At 34.7% G+C, this 8941-nt stretch overlaps 1 pseudogene; it reads right to left on the bottom strand.

Annotated features, from left to right (window-relative positions):
- Positions 1–3476: 3476 nt before the first annotated feature.
- LOC145983791 (testis-specific serine/threonine-protein kinase 3 pseudogene) lies at positions 3477–4472 on the bottom strand (annotated as a pseudogene).
- Positions 4473–8941: the final 4469 nt, after the last annotated feature.

Genomic DNA, 8941 nt, shown 5'->3' with positions numbered 1-8941 from the left:
CTAAAATTTCAAGTTCCTCATGGTCCGTTGGGATATTATTTGATCTGAGGGTTAATTGTCGATTATTACAATTACATGAACTTAATAAAGGGGCAGACTGGGATTCGAATTCAGAACTTTTGGAACCGATATCGTGAGTAGACCTCTTTAAGGGCTCGGCCACACACACTTCTATTGTTGGTGGTAGCTACACAAATTTGTATGTTTTCAACATGAAACCGAACACGATTCCATTATCATCAATTGCAATTTTGGAAACAAAAGATTTTTGATGAATATATTATTTCGGGCTATAGAGGTAAGTTCTGAAAACTTTTCCAAGATTTTGAGATCTAGCTAGCATCGTTCATATTTTTATCTCCACTTCAATTCCTGCAGATGAGGGTGACGTCAGCTCTCGAAAGATTGGAAAATGTTCAAGAAATCAGCTATACATTTATCATTTCCAACCACGAAAGCTTCCAAGACATATTTAAATAGAAAAAGTATACTGCAAACTATTGAATTATTAGGAGATTCTCGCGCTACTCCGCCAGGGGTCCCAGGTTCGAATCCCGGCCAGGGCATGGGTGTCGTTTGTCAGCGTCCCTTCATCAGTTTCATCTTATCATCACTCATCCTCATCTTCGCGATTAGCCAAATGTGGTAGAAATGCGAAGTAAAATAAACCAAATCAATAAACAATAATATTACGACGTCTCCTTATAAATCAACGTGTTTTCTTAGGGCTGAGGAAATCAGAAATCAGAGAGAGAGACAGAGAGAGGGAGGGAGAGAGATGGCAAGGCAAGCACGTACTTAATCTAAAAATCCTTTATTAAGTTTGTCTTGCAAACACGGGTTTGGAATATTTGAATTTTAGTGACCTCACAAATAATGCGGCTGTCTTACAGATTTGTAGTGTTCTAAATAGCGCAACATGACTAGAAGAAATTACAAATTAATCCACATCTCAGTGCTTGGGATAATGATTAGCTTATGTGCATTAAAAAACATAAAATACTTTGCACAAAAACATTAAAAGTAAATATTCATAATGTTTATATTTTCAACGCAAATGCATATATTCTGTTTTTTTTTTCTAAAACATTGTAATCAATTCATTTTAACCTTTGTATCCTATTTATCCTATGTATCTCATGTATGCTCCATAAACATTTTCTACATTATTATTATTCTTATTTTGTAATTAGCAAACACCAAATCACCTGAACGATACTCCGGATGCTACATATTTTTCAATGAAGCTATGAACACTTTTATTTTTAATACGTTTTAATTCAATTTTTACCACTTTACGTATACAGGAGGCATGTGATCACAATTCAGTATGGGATGCATTAAGACTTACACCACAAACATACACAAATAAACATACACACACCTGAGTTTGTATGAAGCACGTATATTGCTTTACAAAGAATTTTGTAATTGTAAATATTATATAAATAAATAAAAATTTTACCACTTTACGTATACAGGAGGCATGTGATCACAGTTCAGTATAGGATGCATTAAGACTTACACCACAAACACACACAAATACACATACACACACCTGAGTTTATATGAAGCACGTATATTGCTTTACAAATAATTTTGTAATTGTAAATATTATATAAACAAATAGTAATACTACCGTGCGTCCATTTCGATCTGCAGCCGAGAGATCGGGAGAAGCGTGGCGGGCGGCACTGACGGAGATGCCGACATTTGCGGCCTGAAATGCCCGCTTATTTTTATGGACATATGCAGACATTTATATAAATATTGCAAAACGAGCACTAACCTGTGTTATAAGAGTATGGTTTTAATTTTAGTAGCTTAGTGACTGTATGTGCCGATGATTTTGACACGCCCACCTCTTGTGAAACACGGCGTAGAGGTTTGTTTGGAGAACGTTCTAACGCTGCACCAATATCATCGAGTTTTGCTTCGGTTAGAATCCGTCGTTTTTGCTTAGGTGTTTTAAAATTTAACGATACAGTTTCTCGTAATTTAAGGACAAGATGTCTAACCGTATCTCTGTGTGGAGTTGAAATGCCTGGGAATTTCTGTACAAATTACCTACACACGTCTCGACACGAGTTTGTTTTCACGTAGGTACGTGTCATACATAAAAAAATCTTTGTTCTAACGTGAATCTTGCGGCTGGCATTCCAATCGTCTCACTGACACGTCACACATACACACTACAATAACACAAACAAGTAACTGCAAGTAACCAAGAATAACACTCTTGCGCACAGTACGAAATTAACACGCTCTTGGTTTACATTGCTCGCCACTATATTTACAACTCTGTCTTCATCTAGTCGCGAAGGAACAAAAAACTCGAGCTCGGATATTTCGGATTGCAAGGAAGCTCACGAAAACCATTCACTTTTATCGGTTTCGTCTGCAGTGTAATCCTGATACAGTGTTGCACATTCGAAACCTCCAAACGATTCCCATGGCCACAAAACTCTTTCAAGGATATAAACTTAAACAGGGCGTTACTGGTCAAAACTATGATTAAAATGCTTTATTATCTGTGGCTCTTAACATCGTTTCTATAGCGTATTTATTTGTGTATATAAGAGCAGAACTTGGATGAATTACAGAAGAACTTTTGCGTGTTATAACACAGGTTAGTGATCGTTTTGCAATATTTATATAAATGTCTGCATATGTCTATAAAAATAAGCGGGCATTACAGGCCGCAATTGTCGGCATCTCCGTCAGCGCCGCCCGCCACGCTTCTCCCGATCTCTCGGCTGCAGATCGAAATGAACGCACGGTACTAAATGTACATCGTTACTAATTTTCATACAATAATTCGATCAAAAGTTTTAAAATATAAAAATGTACATGTTTAAAATTTCGAATTCAACCTTTATTGAATACGAATATAAAACAGTCGCATAAAATTCTAGTATTGATAATACTATCTAAGATAAACTTAACAATGACATTATCAAATGTAACAACCAGTACGAAAATAATACAACGCCCTTTCTGATAACATTTTACGTAACATTTGAACCTTCTCACTTGGAGCAAATAATTTTGCTTCTTTAATCATATATACATATATGTATGTTTTTATTTACACGTTGTCTTTTGCGTTACCGAGATTTAGTTGTTAGCACTTACTTCTTGTTCTTCTGACACAAGAACGAATTTGATATTTAGTTTTGCTTTCGGTATTCATAAGTTGATACTTAAATTACAAAATATATCACATTCAAAAAAATGACTGAAAAACTTATAGTATGTTTTATTCCATAAATTAACTTTGCAGTTTTTTAAAATCTTCAGCAGTTTCTGAATATTTTGTTCTTATTTTTTATAAGTCAAGAAAATAAAGGACTTTCATGCAAAAGTGTAACAAATGTATTGCCCTTAGCACCCATATTGCTGAAATTAAGTTGCATAACTAATGCCTATAGACGTTGAGTATACAATTTACACGTTTGCGTTTACAAATTGTTTGTTTAATCTGGGCAGCTAAGTATCTTTATGTGGATATTGCGACGAAGTGCATCATTGGATAAAAGTACGAATTCTTGGCTGCAATTTGCAGGCCCAGGGCTTTGATCACTGTCCTGGACGGCTGAACAATGCTTTCCTACATTTTCCGATGATTTAGTTGCCACCCACTCATGCTCGGCGACTCGATCAATTGTCGGCCTTTTCCTGAAATTCGGTTCGAATATCTCTTTCAAAAGAGAAACCACAGCAGGCGAGACAATGTCCTCGACATGTGGCTTGAATCTCCAATTACGACTCATCTGTTCTCTCACCGTCCTCAACACATTTGATGTTTCAAATGGCACCTGAGAGTTGAGCATGTAATAGAGCACCACACCCAAACTCCACACGTCAGCCGCTTTTGGGTCATAAGGAACGGTACTGTATATTTCTGGAGGCGCGTAACCATCCGATCCACAGTAAGTTTGGCTCAAGATTTCCTTACCGGAATCGTCGATGCAGAAGCGAGCAAAACCGAAATCGGCAATCTTTATGTTGAAATTTCCAGAGAGCAAAATATTTTCGCATTTAAGATCCCTGTGTGCAATATTTATGCCGTGCAGATACCGGATTCCATTCACCATCTGCTTGAACCAGAACTTTGCCCGGACTTCCGGAACGTTGCCATTTTTCCGCACATAGTGGCCAAGGTTCCCATTTTCCGCGTAGCCCATGAAAATGAACACTCTAGGTCCACGATGTATGATGCTATGTATTGGCACAATGTGAGGGTTTCTAATGACCGATAGAATATCTGCTTCCCTCGTAAGAGATTGACTTCCATCCTGCTTGCTCTTTTTCTCCATTGCAAATATCTTGCACGCAAGACGAACTTTGACCTTTGTGTCTGGATCTATGTAGTGTGCCATGTGAACTGATGCATACGACCCTTCTCCAATCTTCTTTCCTATAGTAAAACCAACTGGTTCCAGATTCACCAGTTGTTTCTCTCCAGCCATTGTAGAAGTGTAGTTGTGTTCTGGGCCTGGAAAGAAGAAGAAAACATTTACTCAGTTGTTTCTCTCTAGCCTTTGTAGAAGTGTAGTTGTGTCCTGCTCTGGAAAGAAGAAGAAAACATTTACTCAGTTGTTTCTCTCTATCCATTGCAGAAATGTAGTTGTGTCCTGCTCTGGAAAGAAGAAAACATTTACTCAGTTGTTTCTCTCTAGCCATTGCAGAAATGTAGTTGTGTCCTGCTCTGGAAAGAAGAAAACATTAACTCAGTTGTTTCTCTCTAGCCATTGTAGAAGTGTAGTTGTGTTCTGGGTCTGGAAAGAAGAAGAAAACATTTACTCAGTTGTTTCTCTCTAGCCATTGCAGAAATGTAGTTGTGTCCTGCTCTGGAAAGAAGAAGAAAACATGTACTCAGTTGGTTGTCTCTAGCCATTGCAGAAATGTAGTTGTGTCCTGCTCTGGAAAGAAGAAAACATTAACTCAGTTGTTTCTGTCTAGCCATTGTAGAAGTGTAGTTGTGTTCTGGGTCTGGAAAGAAGAAGAACACATTTACTCAGTTGTGTCTCCCTAGTCATTGTAGAAGTGTAGTTGTGTTCTGGGTACAACAACAACAACAACAACAACAAAGAAATGTCTGGAAAGAAGAAGAAAACATTTACTCAGTTGTTTCTCTCTAGCCATTGTGGAAATGTACGTAGTTGTGTTCTGGTCTGGAAAGACAAACATTTTCTCTGTTGTTTCTCTTTAGCCATTGTAAAAGTGTAGTTGTGTCTTGGTCTGGAAAGAAGCAGAAAACGAAATAATCAGAAGCAACCACAAGGGTTTTATTTTTAACTACTTGATATCATCTGAAATATAAACTACAATGAATACTGATAGAAAACTAAATACATGAACTTAAAACATGCAAAATTATCTCATGCGGGTTAGAGAAGAAACAAGAAGGTGAGTTATATTAGAAATCAAATTCACAAAATTTCACACTGACCATATTTAAACCTTATTTAAATAAGCATTTATATTTATAATTTGAAAATATATACAAGCTTAATTTTGTTATACCGGATATTATATCAAATATATATATATATTTTTCCAGACGTCTGGAATTTTACAACTACAAAATGACATCTCCGTGATGGAAATTTTACAATCAATTATACTGGTAAGTTTACTAAGATATGTATTCTTTTTGTGTTCAGTTACATTTTTATAACGCTGTATTAGTATGCTGTTGTGGACATTTTGATAGACTTTCTAGATTCGTAAACATGTTTCTATTTCTTTGTTCATAACTTTTATTCTGGCATGCAAAGAGTTAAATATCATTTTTACAGTGATTTTATTTTCTCCTTGTGTTTTTCTTCACTATTTTGTTCATAGCAGAATCATAATTCGGCAGCTAAGTAACAAGTGCAGCATGAAATTAAAAGAAACTCCATTGTGTAAACTGTACTATATTTACATATTTTTGTGGGTTAATAGTTTTAGTCCTACAGATATAAAATACATATTTAATTCGGAATGCAATCATAGGCACAGCAATTCAATCCCACGTACTGGACATAAATGAAATAAATGATTCGTTAAAAATATCTTACGTGCAATGTATCGAAAACGTTTTATCGTACATAATAATAATATTTTAAATGTTTGTCACCTTTTGACGAATCCGATGTCAGTTTTTCCTTAGAACAGAGCCAATTTAGGGCTACAATATTTACCTCTAACCCATTCTCTGGGATGCCAATGCGCTGTATGCTTGTCTCCTTCTTGAAATCATGCTTTGCCACTAAAATTGGCTGATATCAAAGAATCCCAATCTATTTATTTATTTAAGTATTCGATTATACTGCTGAAAAACATCATGCAAGCCTTATACAGCAATTCGATACAATAGATAAATGACATATACACAATATACATAAACAATTAAATAAGTATACTACATGATAAAAAAATACTACGAAGACACATTTACTTTGAGATGAAAGATTTACAAATTTTAACTAACTAACTAACTAACTCTCTAGCCTTCTTAAACCCGAAGGTTCATGGCTGCAGCAACACAGGCCTTCCATCTGTCCCTATCTTCAGCAAGATCTATATACTCTTTTCCATCCCTACCGATTTCCTTTAGGTCCATCTCAACGTTGTCCCTCTATCTTCGTCTTGGCCTTCCTATAGGTCTCTTACCATCAGGTTTCCCAACAAGAATTCTGTGAACTTCTCTTTCCTCTCCCATTCGCGCCACATGGCCTGCCAACCTAAGTCTTCTTGATTTAATTATTCTAATAATATCTGGACATGAATACAAATTATGTAGTTCTAAATTATGTAACCTTGTCCACTCACCTGTTTCCTCATCCCTTTTAGGTCCAAATATTTTCCTAATTATGTTATTTTCAAAAACTCTCAATTTGTGTTCCTCTTTCAATGTAAGGGACCAAGTTTAACACCCATATAATACTACAGGCAAAATTACTGTTTTGTATATTTTAACTTTTAGTTTCTTAGATATTAAACGAGAAGACAAAAGTTTATGAAGAGAGAAGTAACATGCATTTCCTGAATTAAACCTACTTTTTATTTCCTCTTTAATATAATTTTCATTTGTTAATATTACTCCTAAGTATTTGAATTTGGAAACTGGTTCAAACGAGTTGTTATCAATAATTAGATTTTGATTATTACCTAACACTTGGTTCCGGCCTGTAAGCATATATTTAGTTTTCTCTTTGTTAACTTCCAAACCTATCTCTTTAGCAGTTTTAAAAAATATTTTAGCATTATTCTTAATTGTATTTATATAATCCCCTAATAAGTCTACATGATCTGCATATGCTAACAACTGAGTCTTACCATTTAATTTTAGTCCTTCGTTAGTTTCTTTTACCTTCCTAACAGCATATTCTAAGGCAAAATTAAAGAGCAATGGAGATAATGCATCTCCTTGTTTTAACCCATCATGAATTGTAAATTTGTCAGACACATTAATACCCACACGAATTTGACTTTCTGTTTCACTGGTGCATACTTTTATCATACTAACAAGCTTCTTAGGTATTCCAAACTCGACTAATATATTATATAATTTCTCTTTTTAACCGAATCATATGCTTTTTTGAAATCAATGAATAGCTGATGGACATTTTGATTATATTCCCACTTTTTTTCAAGTGTCTGTCTGATGTGAAAAAATTGATCTGTAGTTGATCTGTTACGTTTAAATCCACATTGATAATCACCTATAATTTCATTAGCATATGGGGTTAGTCTTGTTAAAAGAATGTTAGATAATATTTTAATGTTGAGAGTAGAGAAATTCCACGGTAATTATTGCAGTTCATTTTATCACCTTTTTTAAACACAGGAACAATTATGGATTCTTTCCACTGTTGAGGGATTTCTTCTTTATTCCATATTAAACAAATTAATTTATGAATTTGACATATTAACGAATTTCCACCATATTTAATTAACTCAGCTGGTATTAAATCAATGCCAGGTGGTTTGTTATTCTTTAGCTTTTTAATAGCATCTTTAACTTGAGTCAAGTTAGGTTCTGGAACTAACGTTTCGGCTGTGTGCACTTCATTTACTTCTGATTTATCTCCTACATGAACATTTAAAAGGTCATTAAAGTAGTTCTTCCATCTATTTAGAATATCACTTGGGTCAGCTAGAAAATTACCGTCTTTATCTTTTATCAAGTTTACTTTAGGTTGCCACCCTTTATCAAAATAAAAATACAATACAATCACTTAATTGTAAACACACAGTAATAATAAAATGATTAAAATTACACATGCTATTTTAATAATCAAAAGTCATTAGCCCCCAGCAGATTATGATCATATTGTGACATAAGAAAATGTAAATACCTATTATTTCTATAATGGTAATAGACAGGAATTGCAGGACAGTTATTCTTGAATGCGTAGTGACGAGTCTTCAAAGTAATTTTAGATAATAAGCAGGGACTATCAAGTTTTCCATAAATTAATCTGCAAATAAAATTGTAATCGTTAGCAGTTTTTCTATCCAAGAGGCAGGAAATATTAAGTTTATCTAACAAATTATAATATTTATAATAAAAGCTAAAAGTCTGAAACTAAAGTAGTAGTTGTATTTACGGTACTATAAACCCGAGAAAGTATGAACCCCTCCTCAAGCAGATTTGCTATACTTAAAACAAGCTTAACATGAGCATATGAGCTTTTTGTTCAAGTGTGGAATCTTGTCTAATCTAAGATTTTTGTGAAAATGCCCTCGGGAATTTCCTCAGAAAGTATGACCCTCTCAGATTGATTTGTTTATACTTACAAAAGGCACTTCTGTGAGATTGTTATCCATAAATTTGTTAAAAATATGCCCCTCTTGTGGCCACACTTAAAACTGGCCATCCACACACATACACACACACACACACACATATATACACACACACACATACACACATACATATTTATTT

The sequence above is a fragment of the Lepisma saccharinum genome, chromosome 2, assembly GCF_977018435.1.
Source record: "Lepisma saccharinum chromosome 2, izLepSacc3.1, whole genome shotgun sequence".
Taxonomy (NCBI): domain Eukaryota; kingdom Metazoa; phylum Arthropoda; class Insecta; order Zygentoma; family Lepismatidae; genus Lepisma; species Lepisma saccharinum.
The sequence above is the reverse complement of the archived record's forward strand: the minus strand, read 5'-3'. Positions and strand labels throughout refer to the sequence as shown.